Below are 22,300 nucleotides of genomic sequence, written 5' to 3'. Positions count from 1 at the left end.
TCCCCTGGTCATCCACCCAGTTCTCAGGCTGGCCTGAGTGTGAAGCCCCGAGGGAACACACCTGCACACTGAGCTGCAGGTCCATCTCTGGGGCCCTTGGTGGGCGCTGTGTGCTGGGTGCCTGTCACACCCGAAGCTGTGGCCCTGGGGCAGACCCTCCCTGAGGGCTGGCCTCCCACAGGTGTGGAGTCTCATTCCACCTGGGAGCAGGCCTGTGGCAGAGGAGGCCAGGCCTCCTAGCAGGGTGGCTGGGAGGGGCCGCAGGGGTGTCACAGAGTGGGGCATTCGCAGGGCACTCACTGAGAAGATGCCTTCAGCATGTAGGTGGCCTCGTGGTCATCCACGTTCTCCATCAGTCGCAGGATGAACACATTGGCCAGCGTCTGGCCCTGGTCCTCCAGCTCCTCCACTCGCAGCAGGCCGCGGGAGGCCGAGTCGAATACCTGGTACTTATCTCTGGAGACCAAGGGAGCAGGTGGGTGTGTCAGTCCGGCAGGACAGGCAGCACAGCCCAGCCCAGCCTCCTCAGCCCCCTGCCAGCCCTTGCACCCCTGTCCCCCAGGAGCCTTCTGGCCAGGGTGTGGGGCAGGCAGTGGCTGAGCGCTTCTGGGTGCCAGACACTAACGGGAGCAGAACCCACCTCACGGCAGGGGAAATCGAGGCTTCTGGACAACAGCATTGGACCTCCAAACCTGATCCCAAACCCAAGCTCTGTCCTCCACCTGCCCAGCTCCTGGGGCCATGGTCAGACCTGGGCTCATGCCATCCCATCGGCTCACCCGGGAATCTGGCGGCAGATCACCAGCAGGTCATTGAAGAGGAAGTGGTAAATCTCTCAGAAGAGCTTCTTGGTCCGCAGGGTGCGGGAGGTCTTGGGGCCTGACATCTGCTGCAGCTGGCCCTGCTTCAGCAGCCAGCGGGAGTGCGAGATGATGGGCACTGACTAGGAGGGGTGGCAGGGTCAGGGCCTGGACCCTCCTGCCCACCCCAGCCCCAAGCAAACTGACCGAGTGACACTGGTGTGACGGTGGAGGGCGGCTGGGCTTGGCCAGGCACAGGGAAACAGCAGCGGTGTGAATGTATGTGAATGCGCGCCCCTTGTGCAAGTGTGCTTCACCTGTGTGCATGTGTGCTTCAACCCGTGTGTGGCTTCTGTGTGTGCACATGTGTTCTGTGCCCACACATAGGCTTTAGGGCATGTGTTTGTGCCTGTGTTGATGTGTGTGCTGTGTGTTTCTTAAATGTGTGTGTACTACTGTGTGTGTATCGCACATGCATGTGCACTGCCATCTGTATACTGCATGTGTGAGCATGTGTGTGCTGCCATGTGTATACTGTGTGTGAGCATGTGTGTGCTGCCATGTGTATACTGTGTGTGAACAAGTGTGTGCGCCATGTGTGTGATCAGCATCTCACTAGGCTCAGCCTGTTTGGTGCAGAGTCGGGATATCCATGTTCACAGGAAGAGCAAAGAGAGTTACCAAAGAGCAGAAGCCTGGCCTGCAGGGGCTGGTGCTGGCCCTGGCTGTGCAGAACAGGTGGCAGTGGGGCACCGGCCATCATCCCAGAAAACAGCAGGTCCATCTCTGGGGCCCTTGGTGGGCGCTGTGTGCTGGGTGCCTGTCACCAGAAACGCAGGCCCCAGGGGCCCTCAGGGCTTTAGTAACAGCCAAAGTTTTATGTAAAGTTTGGGGAGAAGGTTGATAACCTGAAAATTCTCAGACATGAGAATCCTAGAGTAGTCCCTGTCACCATAAACTGACCAGCTCAAGGTCTCACGGTGAGTAGTTAAGAGTGGGCCTCGAGCCAGCAGGCAGTGCTGGGGCCAGGCACTCGCTCTCAGAAGGCAAGTTTGGAGGACGGGCTTGGGCATGAGCACAGGATTCAGCAGGGCCGGGGAGGTGGCCCAGGCGGGGGCAAGTCTGGGCACACAGGTGGGATGCACAGGTGCGGTGCAGGCTGACTTCCACCCCAGGCTCACCTTGATCTTGAACTCCATCTTCTTCTGGATGCTGATCATCTGCTCTGTGCGGCTCATTTTCCTGACGCCCTCGTTGCATGCCTTCACCACCTGGGACAGGAGACGCTGCCTCAGGCCAGCCCACCCAACGTCCCAGCCACACTCCTTTCTCTAGGTGAAAACCTGAGAGTCTGGTGGCCTTCAGTGCCTTGTTCCCAGAGGATACTTCCCAATGAGGCACAGTGTCAGCCAGGCTGGAAGATGTACTGCGAGGCACCGGGTTGGCCTCTTGCCCATGGAGGGTGCACATGTGACTCCTTGGCTCCCCAGTAAGAGGCTGGGGCTGCGACACCACCAGGACCTCAGGGCCTCGTTCTGAAGAAACTAAGCTCTGTGCTGGCTCACAGGCCAGGGCAGCGGCAGGTGATGTCTGTGCCTGTGGGGGGTCCCTGAGCATGAGACCCGTCCATCACGTGGGACTGACTGGTATGATGACAGAACACCCACGTGACAGTCCCATGGAACCACAACCAAGGCCGTGAACTCTGCATGTACCAAATTGGATGGGAGTGTAGGAACTAACCCCCTTTGGCAAAGAAAGTTTGTGTGCACCTGCATGCACAGGGTCTGTATGGAGGCCTGGCAGCCTGCTGGAAGTTGGGTACAAGATGGCCAGGCACCTTCGCTCTCTTCTTTTTGCTTATGAGAATCTTCTTAATTTTCTTGTGTTGAGCATCAATTACTTTTATAAATTAGAAAAAAACCCTTTATTTTAAAAAAATGAGCGGTGAGAAACAGAGTATACCCTTCATTAAAAGCAAAAGGTAAATGAAAGTAGAAACGAATCTATTTGGAAGCATCCCCTGGCTCCCCGATGACCACAGGGAGACCCTCAGGGGCATGTGGCCTTTGACAGGACTTGCCTCCTGCAGCCCAGCTTGGCTGCTCCAGTGGGGCTGGCACGGGGGCACAGGAGGCTCTGTCTTGGGCAGGCAGGGGCTCTGACAGGTGCTGCCCAGCTGGCAGGTTGCTGAACCCCCTGGCCGGCCCCGTGGTGGCTACAGCTTTGCCCTGTGAGGATCAGGAGGAGAACTGTCCTTGCCAATGATAAAGGGAACAACTGCCAGCGAATTTCTGTGACCCCTGCCTGGGTGAAGGACATGGCAGCAGCCCAAACAGGGAAACGACTGCCTTGAGCTAAGAAGCGCTGGCCTCCTGACTAGCACAGAACCATGCCACTCGTCCATTGAAGGTGGACTCCTTTCACGAAGTTCTGCCCCTCGGTAACAGAGTGGAAAGGACTTCCTGTACCCCACTGTTCACCATCATGGCAGTCAAGAGCCCAGCGGAGACATCCCACACAGCAGCCCCAACTGACTCTCAGCTGCAGTGATGCAGCCGCTTGGCACATAGGGCAGAGCCCGGGAGCATTCAAGGATGCAGACAGAGCTGCTCACCCCTCCCAAGTCCTGCCTGCCGGACACTTCTGGGAGTCCTCTGCCTCTCTGAGGATCAGGAGAGGGCCCTCCACTCAGCCACAGGGAAAGCCCAGCGCTCTCAGCAGGGCCAGTGAATCCTCCCAGGAGACACGTGCGGGGGTGAGTCTTGAGGGATGGGGAAGGGGGGTGGAGGGACAGGGCTGGGACAAAGAGCTTGCCAGTGGACAGGAAGAACAGGAACAGCCTCCACACAGCCATAGGAGGGAGCGAGATCATTTGTGACTTGAGGAGAGAGGCAAAGACAAGCTTAGGGTCTGTATGGGCCCCAGACACTTGCCATGAGCAACACCAGACAGCTGATGGAGGCCTGGGCCTGTGATGGTGGCAGAGTTCCATGATGGGGAAGAGTGTCCCCAAGTGCCCTGTGGCTGCCCCAACATCCACCATGAACAAATTAGTAGAGGAGGGTGCTGAGGGGGTCTCAAGGGCAGGAAGGTCTGCTCAAGCACCGTTGGGCACCTTTTTAGCTCTGGTGACTTTTCTTGATGGTAAAAGTAAAAATTAAACGAAGGCCTGGTCTAAAGAGATGAGGGGGCTGGCGGGAGGGTGGCCCATGTGGGGCAAGTGGCCGGCTGGCCCACGTGCATGCAGGAGGGACTCACCATTTACAGCTCCCTGTGGGCCTCCAGGGCAGTCCCTTCACACTCCAGGGCAGTCTCTTCCACCCTCTTCAGAATTTTCTGCCAGTGGGGACAGGCTGCGTTACCCTTCCCGCCAAGCCAGCCCAGGAGCTGTGACCGTGACACACACACAGCCCTCCATCTGACACACCAAGGGTTGAGGCTCCCCATCCTAAGGCTTGCCAGAGTAGGATGAGCACAGCCCAGTCCATCCCCTGTCCTGGACAGGGGCCAAGGGCCTTGGGGGGGCCTGCGGTTCCCCTCCCTCCCTCAGCTACTGCTGGGAGCCTGGTCCTGAGGCTTCCTGAAATTTGGCCCCATCAATAAACAATTGTCTTTTCTCCAATTGTTCCATTTTCTTCAATTAACAAAACTTTGTGCTCAGGTACCCATGGTGTGGGTGCCTGGTGAGGTCTGCTTTTGTCCTGTGAGGTCTGGGTGTCTGGGCTCCATCTCCCGGTCCTCCTGGCTGTCATGCACCATGGCTGTACCTAATGTCCCCAGCTGCCCCGGCTTTGGTCCCAGCTCTCTCCTCCACCCCTGCCTGCCGTCCTCTCCCAGTAGTCAAGCCAAAGACCTGCGAGCTTCCCCAGGTACCTTCTGCTCCTTCCTCACCATGCAAGGCCAGTCACAAACCCTGTCATTAACTGTCCCTACTGGCCAGTGCTGCTCAGCTGTCTCATTAGAGCAAAAGTTCCTTTCAAACAGGTCACATTGGTGGCCTCAAATGGAGGACAGTGTCAGCCCCATGGCCTGCCGTGTGCTTATCTCAGCATGTCCCTGGGTACCCTAGTACCCACGTGCATTTCCAGGTGGACCTCATCCCCAAACACACTTCCTCCGAGTCCTTCCCTAGGGCCCCACATTTACCCCTGCTCTCCTACACCACCACGCAGGTGGGTTTCAATCTGACACTGGTTTTCATCCCACATAAATCAAGGTCTTTATATATCCATTATGTTCATCTCCACAACATGTCAAAGCTGTTTATTCTGCATCCCTAGAAACTGTTTCAGTTTTTCTCAGTTAAAAACATTCGATTCGTCCCTCCTTTATTCCATAGCCTCGTGGGTTCCCTCAGCCGCTACCTCTTTGATGCTACTTCCTGTGCTTCTGAGACCTCCTCCCAGCCTCCTCCCCTCTGTTTCTGAGTCAGCTGCCCCTTGGTGTCCCCCTCCCGCCTGACCCTGACTTCCACAGCTGTGGCTCCAGGACATCATCTGGGGCCCCCGTGAGACTCACACGGCCCTTCACTGCCCACGGCCAGTGGCTTCCTGAGGCTCAGGACCTGACTGGACACACCAGCCAGCTGCTGTCCTGGTGGGGCAGCTGGGCTGCCCCCACCCCTCTGGCCTGTCCCCTGCAGGGTCTGTGGCTACACCTCTCTTGGTTCCTCCCTCTCTACTAGTTGCTCCCTCTCAGGCAGGTAGGGCTCTGTCCCAGGGCCTGTCTGCCCCTTCTCTCCCTCCTGGGTGGCCTCTTCTACTAAATACTGACCTCTCCCTCTAACTGGAAGTGGCTCCTCAGCTGCTCAAGGTCACGGCCAACCCCACTGGCTCCAGCCCAGCCCTGGCTCCTCCATTCCTGACTTCCCTGAGGGCACCAGGCTGCTCATGCTAAAAGCCTGGGAGTCTCTCCTGGTCTGTCCTCCTTCCTTTGACACTGATTTCAGCTCACTGAGTCACTGTCCCTCCGGTCCTTCCTCTGCAGCTGCCACAGTGAGCCCGGAAAAGCACCCTTAGGTCAAGTGAAGACCACACAGGATGGAGCCCCAGGCCCAGAGTCTGCCTCTGACAAACTCACTCCCACCTTGTTCCTGTGAACCCTGATGCCCCAGGGCCTTTGTCCATCCAGTCCCTTCTACATAGAATGCCCCTTCCTCCGGATGGCCACCTGGCTGGCTCTTCCCAAGCCAAGACTCCGTTTGAATGTCACTTATCTTTCTTTGCCCTCTGCCCCACTGGCAGTGGCGAGGGAGTCACGTGACCTCATTAATTGTCCTCATGGTCAAAACCATTTCCTGGTTGTTTTCTCTGACTGGGCCGTCACAGCTTAGGGAGATGCTTGGCACATAGTAGGAGCTTAATTAGTACTTGTGGAAAAAATGGTCTCCCTAGAAAGCCAACAGAGCTCTGGGGAGACAGAAGGGAACCGTGTGGTGCCGGGGACCCTGTGGAGCCCAGGGGGCATGGGCCGGCGGCAGCACCTGCACCAGCAGCTTGAGGCGCGTGATCCTCTGGAAGGGCAGGATGAGGAAGGAGGAGAAGGGCAGGCCTCTGCACTTGGGGTCGAGCTCCAGCTGTGCAATCAGCTCCCGGAATGCTGCATTCTCCTGGCTGGGGACACAGACACAGCAGTGGGTCTCTCCTGGAGGTGCACATGGAGGCGCTTCCTCCACACTGACAGCTCCTAGGGACCCAGAGACCCACGGTCAGGGAAAATGTGTCGAGTTCTTTCTTTCTCTCTCTCTCTGTCTCTTTTCTAATGGGAAATCAACTGTTCATGCACAAGTCAAATAACAATAGTGATTTCGCAGGCCCAGCCCGTGAGGTCTGCAAAATAGGTGGCGTGTGGGAGGGCGAGGATTCTTTGTGTGGCCAAGTCTGTGAATCAGACACACAATTAGATGATTTCACTCAGGAGGACACCATGGCGAGGTAACCCACGTAGTGACGGGAACAGGCAGCAGGTGCCAATCACCTGCCAGGAGGGCCTGAGCTATTTCTGACAGGTGGGCTGGGCACAGCGCTGACAGGACCTGGGAGGCTGTGGGAGATGAGTGTCAGGCCCGGCTGCACGTGCTGAGTGGTAGTGCTCTGCCTGATGCTGCTCATGTGGTACAGGGGGGGGCCTCAGGGCTCCTGGGCACGGTGGTGCATGGGCACCTATCCCTGGAGCACCTGGATGTGCAAATTCATCCACGAGTAACCCTGGGGTCCCACAGAAAGGCCAGCCAAGGGCAGGCTTCAGACCCACAGGAATAGCAGGCATATGGACCGGTCACCAGCTCTTGTCTCGGGAGATGCCCTGAAAGGCCAGTGCAGCCACTCTATCTCAAGTGTTCTCAGCAACTGTCCTCGGAACTATGACCACAAGACCAGGGTGGCATGGCAGCTGCTTCCAATCAAGCTTGCCAGCTCCCCCAATGTGCGAGGACCTCTCTGTCCTCATAAAACCCCTGACCTTGCCTTCGATCCCAGGACAAACAAGAGGCCACTTCAGCCTGTCGTGTATCCTGGCCTGCGATCCTGTTCCTCCTTCCCAAATGAAGATTGCTCAAAAGTTCTGCTCTTCTCTGATGTGGAAGGTCACCTTCGGAAAGGCCTTCGAAGTTTCTGAGTGGAACTGAGTGCCCTCCTGGATGGCCCCAGTACCTTAAGACTGACCAGTGCAAAAACTCAACAGAGGCAAGGTGACTGAAAAATTATCTTGTCAACTGAAACCTCAGAGGGAGTTGCTGACATGGTGGATTGGTAATCGAGCCAAGGGCATGGCTGGGTAGCCACAAAGTCAGCTCCTGCCCTGCCCCTCCCTTCTGCTAGTTCATCCCCATTTCAATCTCTCGGCTCTCTCGGCCTCCTCCTCTTCCCTGAGTACACAGGGCCTGCTCAGCGGTCTGGGACGGGTCTGGGGGACAACAACTCACTCACTTTGGGTCCAGTGGGGTAAGGCTCTGGGAACATGCCAGGTCTGGGCACTGTCACTGGCCTGGAAGGTGGCAGGCCTGGATGCGGTCACCAGTCTGGCCAACCTCAGGGCCCCTGGGACCAGGGAGGGCAGGGATGGGGAGGGACACTCACAGCAGCTGCTTGTAGGTCCTCTCCTGGTAGGTCTGGTTGCTCACATAGGTGATGTAGACGGAGAAGTGGCTGGCGGCGTAGTGGTACACGATGTCACACACATCAGAGATGACGATGTTCTCCTCCATCCTGTGCTCCAGCTCCAGGAGAAACCTGCAAGGGGCAGCGGCTGGGCTGAGGATGCAGGGCAGGCAGGCTCAGGACACACCCTGGCTGGGACAAAGCAGCGCGCAGGTCCAGGAGACTAGCCAGAAACCTGCACGCTGGCGGGACACGTGGGCACATCTGGTTTGGATGGACGACAGCACCGCGGTAGACACACGCCTCATCTCTGTCTCAGGACAGACTGCTGTGTTTACAGAGGGAGTAAAATGACCATGAGGACTTGCATCAGGATGGTCCCATGGGGGTGGGCGGGGTGGGGGAACCTGGACTGCCCCTGTGCTGCCCGTCACTGCTGAAGCAGGGGCCTCGGCCCACGGCTCACTGTGTGGGTGTCTTTACTTCTGCACCTCAGGATTTCCCACAGTGAAACAGGAATCAGCACATAGATAAGAGGTGCAGAAGCCAAGGCCGAGGGTCTCTCCGGCTGCTCAGGCCTCGGTGACCATTGTGTCCAGAGCCATCCAGATGGGCCTGCCACAGGGAGGTGGAGGGACTAACGCACAGGTGGGTGTCAGAGCAGAAGGCCACATGTGACATGGCATGCCCGGGGCTCACAGCTGAGTGCAGACACTGGTCAGCTCCTCCCCATGTGACCTTTAGCAGCCAAGATGCCCAGGACACAGTGAGGTGGTGAGTGGGCCTCTAACCCCGATAATATGCCCGAGTTCATTCCTTCTTTGAGAGAATCAATGGATGTCTCTTCTTCCTCCATTGACTCACCCTTGTCTTCAACCAGGCCCAGCCATAAGCTCAAAACCACTTCCCCCAACTACGGCTCACACCATCCAAGAGGATCGGGAGCCTGAGGCAGGCTACGCTCAGAGGTCTTAGCCCAGGGGCCCGAGCCGGGGCTCTGTAACTGCAGGAGGGTGAACTGCTCAGGGGGACACACCCACAAGTCATGGACTGGCCGAGCACCCTCCTGAGAGATGGACTGCAGTGGACAACTGCGGGTTCCGTGCATAAGAGAGACCACTCAACATGGCTCCAGTTCAGGGTGGGGGTCCTCCCGGCCATGGCTCCATGGAGACCCACAGGGTATGGTTGATGGGGACGGACCTGGGACTTGCCACTGGCTACCCCGCTGCGTGGGGAGGTGGAGCTTGGATTTATGTCATTATTGGTCATATTAATTATGGAAAATTCCCAACAATCAAGAGCAGAGCAGCCCTGAGACAAGCACCATGGCCAGCTTCGGCCGCCTGGACGGGAGGCGGCTCTCACCGCTCGCTCACAGCCAGGACGTCCTGGACGTTGGAGAAGAGGATGTGTGCCTCTGACGGGTGCAGGATCTTCTTCATCCGCTCGTTCTCCATGAAGTGGGACACCAGCAGGTTCAGGCTGTTGTAGTAGGAGGCCTCGGAGGTGACCAGCTCAAACATGGCCTGTGTCAGGGGAGGCGGGGACACAACACAGGAGACCCTGTGGTCACTGCCTTGATTCCAGGGAAGCCCAACTGCGTCCTCCTGCTCAGAGGCACCGGGAAGCCCAGCTGGCTGGAGGGAGACACGAAGGTGTGTGGATGGCTGCTCCCTGACGCTGCCACCCCTACCAAGGGGACAAGCAGCCCCGTGAAAGAGGGCACCGTGTCCTGCCCTTTTAGAGCACGCTCTCAACAACTCTTCCTTTGCCATGGACATCGGGGACAAGTTGAGGTCCAGGACATGGAGAAGGTTGAACACATGAGGTCAGCCCCAGGGTGAGGGTCCTCCAGGCCACGGGTTCCTGCCTGGGTTACTGGCAGAGTCAGGAGGGAAAGTTGGCGAGCAGAGGTCCCCGACTCCACATGCCCAGAAAAACATTTCGAAGGAAACGGGTCACCATGACACCTCCGGCACCAGCAGTGAGGAATTTGGTGGGGATTGTTTTTCCTTTTTTACTTTTTGAATTGTCTGAAAATTAGAAAATGAGCCTGTGTCATCGCTCCTAAGGTTGGATTTTATAATGTAATAAACAATCTTCATTTTGAAAAAGAAATCCTTAATCTAATAAGCTCTTCTGAGGCACCTGTTTTCCATCTGTGTGTGTGTGTGTGTGTGTGCATGTGTGCATGCACATGTGTGTTCATGTGTGAGTGTGCACATGTGTGTCTGTGTGCACGTGTCCACGTATGTGCGTGTGTGCATGCGTGCACTTTTTTGTTCTTTATTCACTGAAGCTGTGAACACCACAAAACTAACCGAAGCTCTGCCCTCTCAAGTGTGGCTCCGTGAAGCACATGCAGCAGCCTGGCCTGCCTGCCTTCCGTGCTTACAATGACCTCAATCTGTAAAGTCAGCTGGCACCTTCCACCTTCCTCTCCCCATCTTCCTCCACTTTTTATCGGCCTAGGGTGGCTCAGGTCCCCAGAGGGACAATGTAATGGGTTGAATTGTGCCCACAACAGGAGGCTACGCCCACATTCTAGTCCCCAGAGCCTGTGAGTGTGACCTTGTTTGGGAAAGGGTCTTTGCAGATGTGAGTTAAGGATGTCAAGGTGAGGTCGTCCTGGATTTCTGGTGGGCATGCCCATACTGGAGTGACAGGGAGCCGTGATGAATACACACAGGGTGGAGAAAAGGCTGGGGAGGTGTGGCCAAAGCAAGGGACACTTGGAGCTACCAGAACTGGAAGAGGCAAGGACCCTCCCACAGAAGGAGGGAGTACAGCCCTGCAGAGACCACTTCAGGCCTCTGGCGTCCACACCTGTGGGTGAGTACCTCAGGTTTCTGTGCCCCCAGGCTGTGGACAGTCCTGGGAACCAACATGGCCCGGCAGAGGAAGATGGACAGACACAGCCATGGTGAAGGCAGGGCTCTGGCCTCCCCAAGTTCAGCAAGCTCCAGCTCCAGGGGTCAGGAAGGAGGGAGGGAGAACACACAGGCTCTGGGGACAGGGGTCTTTGTACAGCTGTCCCTTCAATCCCCAAGGTCCCCCAGGAAGGAGGCATAGAAGCTCCTGTGTCACCAGAAGGAAGCAGGAGCAGAGCTGAGGCCACGTGCCTGAAGTCGCCCACTGTGGTGGGAGGGCTGAGACGACTGTGGGTTTCCCCATTCTGGCTCTGCACAGCCCCTGCCATGAAGCCTGATGTCCCATGCTCTGGCCAGGCTGGCATTGGCCAGCTGCATCCCAGTAGGGTGGCCACTTTGAGCCCTCGGCCAGCCTATGATTCCCATCCTTGGGGAATACTCATTAGACTTACCCCAAATTTATAAATCACAGCGTGGTCCCCGAATGGCACTCTTAGCTCTGGCTATTGCACTTGGTATCTGCAACAGCCACGTTCCACTCCGAGGGCCTGTCCACCCGCCACTGCGAAGCCAGTTCTGCCCTGGATTCCCTGTGACCCATAAGATGCCATCAAGGTGGGGCATTTCTCCAGGGTTTTGAGGACTACAGCAGGCGGGGGTGGGCTGGGCGACTGCGGTCACTAGCAACCCTGCCGACAGCCCACCCAGCCAGGCACTTTAAGATGAGGAACAGATTTGTAAGTCGAGGATGTCCTGCAGGGCAGACCTGCCTAGCAACCAGGTTGACAGTGACATCCTCCAGGGCTGAGCCGCCAATCACAGGCCCTGGGCCACCAGGTTGCCCCTGATTGAGATAAGGACAGCGAGAACCAAGACGCTGACACAAGCAGTGGCCTCTCCATAACGTCCTTGCACCACAACTGCCTTGTCCACCTGAAAATAAGAACCCACACAAAACGCACGGCCCTGGACTCCTGGTGGTCAACCTACAGCCCCAGCACCGATGCCCAGCTAGCCATTGGCTGCTCCATCTACCTACACACAGCCTGGACAAGGGAGGCCCCTCATGAGAAGGTTCCTGGAAGCTTTCTTGGCTACAGATGCTGTCAGGAACTCACTTTCCTGCTGCTAAATTTAATTTTCTTGAGGCAATGTCAAGCCTTCACGGCTCCCAAGCTCCAGGCACACATAACTAACAAAGGTGATCCAGACCGGTGTCACAGGTACAGGGCGCCACAGGTATGGGGCAGCGGGCACTGAGCCCAAATCACAGCAGCACAGGGAGAGGGGGTCTGTCGACCACATCACCAGGAAGGATGCCTACCAGACCACCTCGATTATGCATGCAAGGGCCTCCCTAGCCCGGATCCACCCTGGTTCCCTGGCTGGTGGCATTGTCATCCTGACACCAGGAGGACAAGGTGGTCGGGAACAACCAGGCCTGGCCTTTCAGAGGCTGACTTTGGCCTGAACCACCGCTCATGGAGGCTGGCGGAGCCCATTCACTCAGAACTCACCCCCACTTTATCCATTTACAGGCAACTGGTCATCTGCGAATTCTCCTTTGGCAGGGTGTCTGTCTTGTGGCATATGTCCTGGTATTAGTGACATCAAAATGGTCGCCTTTTCCTTATCCGTGTAACTTTACTATCAGAGGCTGAAGCCTTTGTGGGTGGAACAGGGCTAACGAGGGACCTGGCCAGCCTGCTCACTCCTTTACTCCTGCATCTGTTGGTGCCACAGAGCTCACGGGACATCTGCTGTGTCCAGGTCTAGGCCTGAGCTCCCAGGTGACCGGGCACAGTCCCGGCTGTCACCATGGGCTCAGAGCCCAGGGGAGCAGAGAGAGCAGGTGTGAGAGAAGCCTGCAGTGGAGCCAGCTGAGGCACATCGAGGAGCAGGCAGGGCCAGGTGTGTGTGAGAGCGAGTGTGAATGAGTGTGAGTGTGGGTCCCAAGTTCTGCTGAAGCCTGATGTCCCATGCTCTGGCCAGGCTGGCATTGGCCGGCTGCGTCCCCACCAGGGCAGCTGCTTTGAGCCCTTGGCCAGCCTAGGATTCCCATCCTCAGGGAATACTCATTAGACCGACCAAATTTGTAAATCACAGCGTGGTCCCCGAATGGCGCTCTTAGCTCTGGCTATTGCACTTGGTATCTGCAACAGCCACTCCGAAGGCCTGTCCACCTGCCACTGCGATTGCCAGCTCCGCCCTGGATTCCCTGTGACCCATAAGATCCCTTCAAGGCGGGGCATTTCTCCAGGGTTTCGAGGACTGTGACGTAACTGGTGGGCATGTCCCTCTGTGGGCAGCTGAGCTTCAGACTGGCCTGAGGCCCTCGAGTGGGGACTTGGCCAGAACCTCTGCCACAGTGACAGTTGCTCGGCCTCCCACTGAGCCTCAGTTTCCTCATGTACAAATGGCCCCCTGACTCATGGTGTGGCTACTAGGAAGTGACTGTGAAATGCTCGGCCTGGAGCCTGGCCTGCCACAGAGCCTGGCCTGTCACAGAGCCTGACTTGGGTATTTCCCGTCCAACCACTGTCGTTGCCTCCACAAGTGGTGGGAAGGTGCTCTGGCCAGATGGGCAGAGGGCTGTCCTCGGAGGACACTGGGATTGTTCCCCAGAGGATGGCAAGACAGCCCATTCCCAGGAGTGCCAAAGATGGATTCTTGGGGGCAGGAGATAGGATGGTGGTGAGGGAGGGGGCAGGACATGGGGGGGGGGCTCTGTGCATGTCGTGGGCCATCACTGACAGGGATGAGTGGGAGACCCTCAGGTCTGGTTTACATTTTCAGGTCCATCCCTTTTGACCATTATGTGGGGATGGACACCAGGAGCCAGAGTCAGGAACAGGGAGGGCTGTGGCCCTGAGCTCCGAGAAGCCACATCTGTCCACCTGCAGAGTCACCCCCACTCAGTAAGCAGGGGGTCATGTTCTTCTCAGTAAATTTGGATTTTTCTCTGACAAATACAGCATAGTGGACAGGGCTCTGGAGCGTAGGCGGGAGCCCATGTGTGGGGGCTCAAGTGACAACTACTTCTAGTGCCACTCTGTGTGACGAGGCACAGCCCCATCCTAAAGGCAGCCCTGGGGTGCAGGTACCAGGGCCAACAGCACCCCCTGACACCAGCAGTCCCTGCCTAGCCCAGCAAGCCCCCATCACAATGCTGATTATTAAATTTCCTGAAGACAACCCGGTAACAAAGCAATTTGAAAAAATTTATATATTAAAGCAGGTATAAATGTACACCATGTTCAGGCTTCCTCACAGAGGGATACAAATGAACTGGACTCCATTTTTCATCCAGCATGAGAGTCAAGGTAAAATCGCTAGATAATATGCTACATTCGTGGTGGGGAGAGAGCACACCCACCCACAGACAGAGCATGGGGACAACTGGGAGGTGTCTTCCCAGTTCAAACACATGTGGCCTGTATACCAGCTGTTCCACTCAGCGGTCCCCACCGGACCCACTGAGGGCATTCTGTCTTTGCATGATTTTAAATAATTCTGCAGGGAACATCCCTGAGATACGACCTTTTCAACTGCAAATGTGCATTAACAGGGGCTGGTTAAATATGGACCGGATAAAAAACAGAGCCCCCAAAAGCTGCAAAAAAATGGATTGCTACCAGGTGCAGGGGCACATGCCTGTAATTCCAGCAGCCCAGGAGGCTCCCACATTCAAAGCCACCCTCTCACGCACAGAGGCCCCCCTGCAATTTAGATAGGCCACTTGTGAGACCCTGTGTCAAAAGAAAAACATTAAAAGGGCTAGAGATGTGGCTCAAGGGTAAGTGTCCCTGGGTTCAATTCCTGGTACAAAGAGACATTTTGCTTAGAGAGACATGATAAATATTTTGCTGAGTGTCAAGGAAGCCAGGCTCACAGCGATGCCCAGAGCAGCTTGTTACTGATACAACAGCGCAAGCATACACCTTCTACGGCAAACAGGCGGCTGAGGAGGGACCCGGGCAGCTCAGGATAGGTATGGGGTCGGGGAGACTCTTCCTCTGCAAATACTTCTGCTCTTTTTAAATTTTATATCAGATGCATAAACTATTTATCCAAATGATTCATTTCAAAAATTATATGTGCTAATTTCACTATCTGGTTAAAACAGTTATTGGTGTTTATTTTCTGCATCAAATAGAACATCAGATCAAAGAAATACCTGATGTTTTGGGTGATGGCTACTGCCACCTTAAGAGCTGGCCCCCTCCCAATTTAGGACTCTCTTGCTGAATTGTTAGGGTTAACCCTATAGATAGAGATTTGGTGAAGGCTGGTTAATAAAGTAACAATCACAATTTAAGTTTTTGATAGGCCCATCATATAAAAAACCCTAAGCCTGGGCTGGGGTTGTGGCTTAGTGGCAGAACGCTTGCCTAGCCTGTATGAGGCACTGGGTTCAATCCTTAGCACCACATAAAAATTAACAGATAAAATAAAGGCATGCTGTCCGTACATAACTACAGAAGAAGAAAACACAAAAAGCAAAACCCCAAGCAATTTCCTTTTGCCTTTTGCAGGCGCAAAGAAGGCAATACATATCAGTCCTGAGCAGTGAAAGCAGCTGCCAAACAAGACCCAAGAGAGGACGAGCGGACTCAGACTGTGTTGGAGACCACTGGGCCCCTCCCTTCCGCTCTCTGGGCATACTGGGGACTTGCCGTCGCCCGTGAGTGTACCTGTGTGTGTCCCTGTCCCCTGGAGATTCTCAGAACATCACTCTCTGCTCATGTCTCCAGCCCTGCACATCCAGCCATGGAGACCAAGTGGCAGACAGGTCCTGCATGTGTTGGGGACACCGCCCACCAGGCTGAAGGCATGGCAGCTGCAGGCTGTGTCAGTCCCACAGTGCCAGGTGTCAGGTGGGAGAATCAAGTGCCATCTGCGTGGCCCTGCCCTCCCCCTCCACAGTCACATTCCCTTTCTTTCTCTTTATTCTTTCAGGACATTTCTGTGTCCCACCCCTTCCTGCAGGTCCTGGAAGAGACCCCTGCTGCCCACCAGGAAGCCCTGCCCTTCTTAACTTGCCTCCTTCCTGTTCTTTTAATCTGAATATATTCCAATTACTTTCTCCAAGTGTCATGTTCTCAGTGACTCAAAAACCATCGCTCAGAGACCGGTGGGAACCCAGATCTGTGAAGGTGGAGAGGGGTCCGGCAGCAGACGGAGCTGGGGCAGCAGGGGTCACCCCCGGGCTTTGGCATGGGACCCCAAAGTTTGGGAGCATACAGTCTGACAGCTCAGCTTTGTGTTCATTACAAGACAGAAAGCTTACTTTGACCTCTTTAAATATGAAAAGCCAATCCCCGAAACTCGGAGCAAGTCACATTGAAGCCTGTGTGTCCCTGTTCCCACCACTGAACGCAACTACATTGCTTCTCCATCCACCTTGGTATCTTCAAATTTCTTCATCTGATCCACAGGAAACAGCCAAAAATGTATAAAGTTTTTATTTTCTTTGCACACTCTAGTATAGATGAATGTTCTATTCTGCTTTTTTAAAAATGTTATATATCATGAATATTTGCTATTTTATTCTTTGAAAACATGTTTTTTAATGCTGTGTCTTAGGATAGCTATATACTGTCTTACTAAATAATTCCTCTACTGTTGGGTATTTAGACTTCTTCTCCTTATTCTTTGAAATTTTTTGCTGGGATGCGCATCCTAATAAATAAATACTTGTGCACACATCTTATTATTTTGCAAGACAAATTTCTAGACAGAAATACTAGAAAAGGTACAAAAATATTCTTATTGGAATTTTGGTACAATGATTGCTATGCTTTGCTGATCACTGATGTAACAGAATGCTCATTTATATAACAAATTAGAATAAAAAATTAAAAAAATAAAATCCCCCCAGCACTAGGCTTTTCACGATTTGGGTTAAAAGATTAGATTAGATTTGGGTTAAAAGTCTCTGTCTTTTTCAAATGCAGAAGACAGTACCTCAATACTGGGATTTCTTTGATATTAGTGAGTTTGATTTCTTTTTCATTTACTCACTACCCACTTGTTCTCCTTCTATGTGAATTATTTTACCCATTTTTCTTTGGGGTGCTTTCGTATTCTTATTGAAAAGAGTTTTCTAGTTGAATGAAATCTGGGTTTTGCCAACATTTGTTAAAACAGAAAATTTTACTTAACACCAAAAAAACAAACAACCCAATCAATAAATGGGCTAAGGAGCTGAACAGACACTTCTCAGAAGAAGATATACATTTGATCAACAAATATATGAAAAAATATTCAACATCTCTAGTAATTAGAAAAATGCAAATCAAAACTACTCTAAGATTTCATTTCATGCCAGTCAGAATGGCAGCTAACAAGATTACAGACAACAATAAATGTTGGTGAGGATGTGGGGAAAAAGTTCACTCATACATTGTTGGTGGAACTGCAAATTGGTGCAACCACTCTGGAGATTCCTTGGAAAACATGGAATAGAACCACCTTTTGACCCAGCTATCCCTCTCCTCTGTCTATACCCAAAGGACTTAAAATCAGCATATTATAGTAAAGCAGCCACATCAATGTTTAAGGAGCTCAATTCACAATAGCTAAACTGTGGAACCAACCTCGACTCCCTTCAATAGATGAATGGGTAAAGAAACTGTGGTACATATACACAATGGAATATTACACAGTATTAAAAGAGAATAAAATTATGGCATTTCCAGGTAAATGGATGGAGTTGGAGAATATCATGCTAAGTGAAGTAAGCCAATTCCCCAAAACCAAAGGCTGAATGTTCTCTCTGATAAGTGGATGCTGATCCATAATGTCGGGGGCATGGGAAAAATGAAGGAACTTCAATGGGACAAAGTGGTGAGGGGTGGGGAGGGAGCATGGGGGCAGAAAAGATGGTGGAATGAGATGGACATCATCACCCTAGGTACATGTATGACTGCACATATGTGCGATGCTACATTGTATACAACCAGAGAAGTGAAAAGTTGTGCTGCAATTTTGTACAATGAATTAAAATGCATTCTGCTCTCATATATACCTAATTAATATTAATTAATTAATTAATGAAACAGAAAATAAAAAAGACAAAGCAGACTGGGACAAATCATTTGAGCCCCAAAACAAAACAAAATAGCAAATTTTTGTGTGTTTATCTTCCTTTGGGCCCAGGGATTATTTATGAGTGTGTTATCTATTTTCCAAGTGTTTGAATATCTTCCTGTTGTCTTTTTCCCCCTTTAGTGCTGGGGATGGGTCTCAGGGCCAGTGCATGCAGGGTAAGTATGTGCCACAGAGCTATGCCCCCAGCCATTTTCTAGTTATTTCACATTACCGATTTCTGTTTTAATTCTCTAGGGTCAGATAACACCGTTTGTATGATTTCACTTCTTATGCATTTGTTCAGGTGTGCTGTGGTCTGTCTTGGTAACTATTCTATGTGTACTTGAAAAAAAATTGTATTCTGCTGTGGTTGGGTGGAGTTGTCTATAAAAGTTAACCAGCTCCAGCTGGCTGATGGTGGTCAGTTCTTCCACATCCCAACTATATATATATATATATATATATATATATATATATATATATATATATATATATATATATATAGTTGTTGATGGACCTTTATTTTTATTTTATTTATATGTGGTGCTGAGGATCGAAGCCAGGGCCTCTCACATGCTAGGCAAGAGCTCCACCATGAGCCCCAGCCCCAGCCCCATCCCTGCTGATTTGACATCTCTTGGTTCCACTGGTTACTGAGAGAGGAGCCTCTCAGCATGTCTTCAACTACAATTGTGGGTTTAGATGTTTTTGCATGTGCATGTCAATAAGGGCAGCTTTGATTGTCAATGTTACCCTACCTTTGAATAATTTGGGCATTTTCTTCTTTTGAATGCCATAGCCCAGGTGGGGCAGACGGCAGCCTGTGGGTTGTAAATCTGGTTATTCTGAACACACGCAGGCCTCCTCCTGCCTGTGTGCATAGCTCTGTCACACCAGGGCAGCAGGGCGAGCGGTACCGACTGAGACTGCACCAGCCATTATCTAGCCCTTGAAGAAGAAGCCCGCTGACCTCTGCCCAGCGCCACGCAGCTGCAGTGACGTGGGAGAGAGAGCGGGTCCAGCCCTCAGCTCCTCAGTCGCGGGAACCACGTTCCACTCGAGGCTGGTGACCGTGGCAAGATAGCTGTGGGACGATCCTCTCACTGTGGAGTGTTCTGAAGCAGCACTGCCGTGATGGTGGCCCCCCTGCACTGGCCACGGCATCTCTTCTGCCAGTGAGTTTTTGGTCACTGGTGTATTTTTGTGTTTTTAGCATTTTTATTTTAAAACTTTGATTGATACTTAAGAGATGGGGTCTCACTATGTTGATCTTGAACTCTTGGGCTCAAGCGATCCTCCTGCCTCAGCCTCCGGAGTAGCTGGGACTACAGATGGCTGTCACTGTGCCTGGGTGATATTTTTGGTTTTGAGTCAGTTTTTGGAGGCTCGTATTTTCCTAGAAAATTGCTCTCTCAGACTCACAGAGCCTCCTTCCAGCTGGGCCAGCTGCTCTCCTCAGAAGTGTGTTTGGAGGGCGTCTTCTGCGAGCCTCCGGCTGGCCTGGCCAGGGAGAAGTTAATCTGATCTGGATTTCTCCCTTATTTAGTAATGGAAGCCCAGCAGGGTGAGTATTTTTATCCAAATGCAGCCTTGCCTGATCCCCTCCATTCCACAGCATCTTGAACTCAGTGCCCCCCTCCTCTTTGAAACAGTCTGATATGTTAAGCAGCATCCTCCATCTCCTTGGTAGAAGCGGTGGCCACGTTGCTGATGTGAAGTTGTAACAGTGTTTATCTCTTGTTCCACAGTGTCGTAGTGAGACACATGGCCTGGACCACTTCAGTCATCATTTAAGGTGCTATACATCTCGGTTAATTAACTTTTGGTGATGTGTCCAGTGGTCAGCCTCCACTAGGGCGGGTGGCACAGCTTGAAGAGACAGAGCCCAGGGACAATGTTGTCAGTCAGCCACTGTCTCAGGCCCCCAGGGCCTGGCGTGCCCCACCGCTACAGCCTGAGGATGTGGGGCCACTTGTGCTCGGAAGCGGGCTACAAGAGCAGGGCGGTCCCTGGGCTCCATGTGCTGGACCCCACATTCCAGTTCACACGGCCCCCGATCCCGCGTGACCTCCACTGTGCAGTGTGCTCTGAGGACCAGCCTCCCTGATCCTGGGAACCTCAGGTGAAAACAGCGATAGATTTTCATGAAGAAAGACACCCTCAGCAAAGCGAGCAGGTCAGCTCCCCCAGTGCACAGGCCCGGGAGGCAGCACCAGGAACCCCGACGGAATGCCGTCAGTCCCCACAAAAATGCACACGGAGACCCCGTCACCACTGCAGTAGTTCAGGGGTCTTGTGGGTCGCCCTCCTTAGTGGATTCATGCTCTCCTCTCAAGGGGGATTATCTCTTGGGGGAGTTCAGTGCCCCCTGATCTCTCCCCTTGGCCTGCTGGTCCTTCAACTTCCAGCCATGAGTTGAAGAGCAGGGCCCTCACCAGCACAGCCACCTTGAACTTCCCGGCCTCCAGAACCATGAACTCTTCTTTACCTATCACCTGGTCTCAGGTTAGCAACAGAAAATGAACCACAACATCTTCATTTTACAGATAAGGCAACTGAGGAACAGAGAAGTTACCTATATTTCCCAGGTCACACAGCTAAGAAGTAGAGTGGGACTGAGAATGATAATCACTACATTCTGTAGTGATTATCTACACTCCACCGTGAAAAAGCATCTGAGTACATTAAAAAAGAATTAACATCCAGAATGTACAAAAAGCTGCTAATAAACCAATCAGAACACCAATACAAACAAACCAATTTTAAAAAAGGATGAAAAATAAAACAGCCAGCTGACAAAGGAAGGGAAATGATAATTGCATGAAAGGCTGCTCAAGCAAGTCCTGGGGACAGGCAGGGGAACAAGCGGGAGTTTATCTGACAGATTACAGAAAACCAGGATGTTCGACAGAGCCAGGAGGGCAGTGGGAATGGCCCTCACACTGTGGGTGGCCAGATGGATCTGAGTCGTCCTTATCCAAAATGCTGGGACCAGAAGTATGTCAGACCTGGGGGGTGGTTGAATGTTTGCAGATACATAATGAGATATTTTGGGGATGGGACCCAGGTCTAAACACAGAGTTCATTTATGTTTCAAAAAGGCTTATACACATAGCCCAGAGGTAATTTCATTTAAAATATCTTAAATAATTTAACATATGAAGCAAAGCTTCATGGTATCAATTTTTCACTTGTGGTATGTCAGTGCCTCAAAAGTCTGATTTTGGAGCATTTCACATTTCAAATCTTCTTCTTAGGGACACTCAGCCTGTACTGCCTTTTGAATGACGGTGTGGTGGGGTCCACTACCATTCAAAATGCACTTCACTTCTGACCAGCAGCTTCGGGTGAGGTCCCTCCCTACAGCCACCGCTCATGTGGGTGCTAGGAGGCCACACGCAGGAGTTCTCCCCAGCCACCTGTGCTCCCCGCCTCACTGAGGTCCCCTGGTGCCCTGTGGGGCCCACGGAGAGCTCTGGGCAGACTCCACACACACCTCGCTCGTTGCACTTCAAGCCACCTGTGTCCCTCCCTCAACTTCTTCAAGCCAGTTGTACCTGTGATACCATCTATCACTTAATGCTGAGAATCAGTGGTGGCCAGTGCCAGGGAAGCATTTTATAAAAACTAAGCTGAAAACTCTGAGTTCATGAAAGGCAAGTTGTTAACACCCCCCAACCAAACCAAACCGCCCCTAGGGTGAAGCCAAAACCTTGAGCGCAGCACTGGGGACAGCGTCACAACAACCCAGAAGGCTTCTGATGGAGTCGTCCTACATGTCTAAACTCCAAAGCAGACGGTGCCTTAAGGCTGTACTTTATCAGAATAGGTAAATTAGATGGAGTTAGTTCTCCAACGGGAACCTAGGGTCAAAGAAAAGGCCTAGGTAGACACTTTAGTGTTGTTTGACTTTTTTTTAAGTAATGCAAGGGTAGCAATGAGTCATATATGCAACGTTAAAATACTTAAAAATAAAGTGGTACCTTTATCCACGTAAAGGACACCTTTAACAGCATGAGGTAACTCCTGCTCACTTTACTAACTGCTGGCCCAGTGATTCTACCATCCCATAATAATGAAGTCATTTACTTTTGTGGTACAAGGGACACTTCCGTCTTTAGTGGAGGAGCTTCAGCAATTTGCATTTATTGTTATAACTGACAGGTTTGTTATTAACTCTGCCTCCTTTTTCAATGCTGTTTGTTTCCTGTGCTTCTTTGCAGTTTGCTGTGCTTTTCTATGTGATACAAAAGGCCCTTTCTCTGCTTCTAGCTACATTTATGTTGTGAAAGGCTCATGCTTTCTTTTAAGTTCTACATATTATGATTGATCTCTAAGTTTTATATCAGAAGTCTCCTAAAACAAACTCTTGATGTAGCCACTTACAAATCCCCACTCAAGATCCAGGAGGGATGCCAGCATTTAAACTCATTTT

At 52.5% G+C, this 22,300-nt stretch overlaps 1 pseudogene; it reads right to left on the bottom strand.

The window, feature by feature from the left end:
* Positions 1–300: 300 nt before the first annotated feature.
* Positions 301–22,300, bottom strand: part of LOC143388629 (ephexin-1-like) — a 58,645-nt pseudogene continuing 36,645 nt past the window's right edge.

The sequence above is a fragment of the Callospermophilus lateralis genome, unplaced genomic scaffold (genome assembly GCF_048772815.1).
Source record: "Callospermophilus lateralis isolate mCalLat2 unplaced genomic scaffold, mCalLat2.hap1 Scaffold_121, whole genome shotgun sequence".
NCBI classification, from domain to species: domain Eukaryota; kingdom Metazoa; phylum Chordata; class Mammalia; order Rodentia; family Sciuridae; genus Callospermophilus; species Callospermophilus lateralis.
Note: the sequence above shows the minus strand (reverse complement) of the source record. Positions and strands in the feature narration are given on the sequence as shown.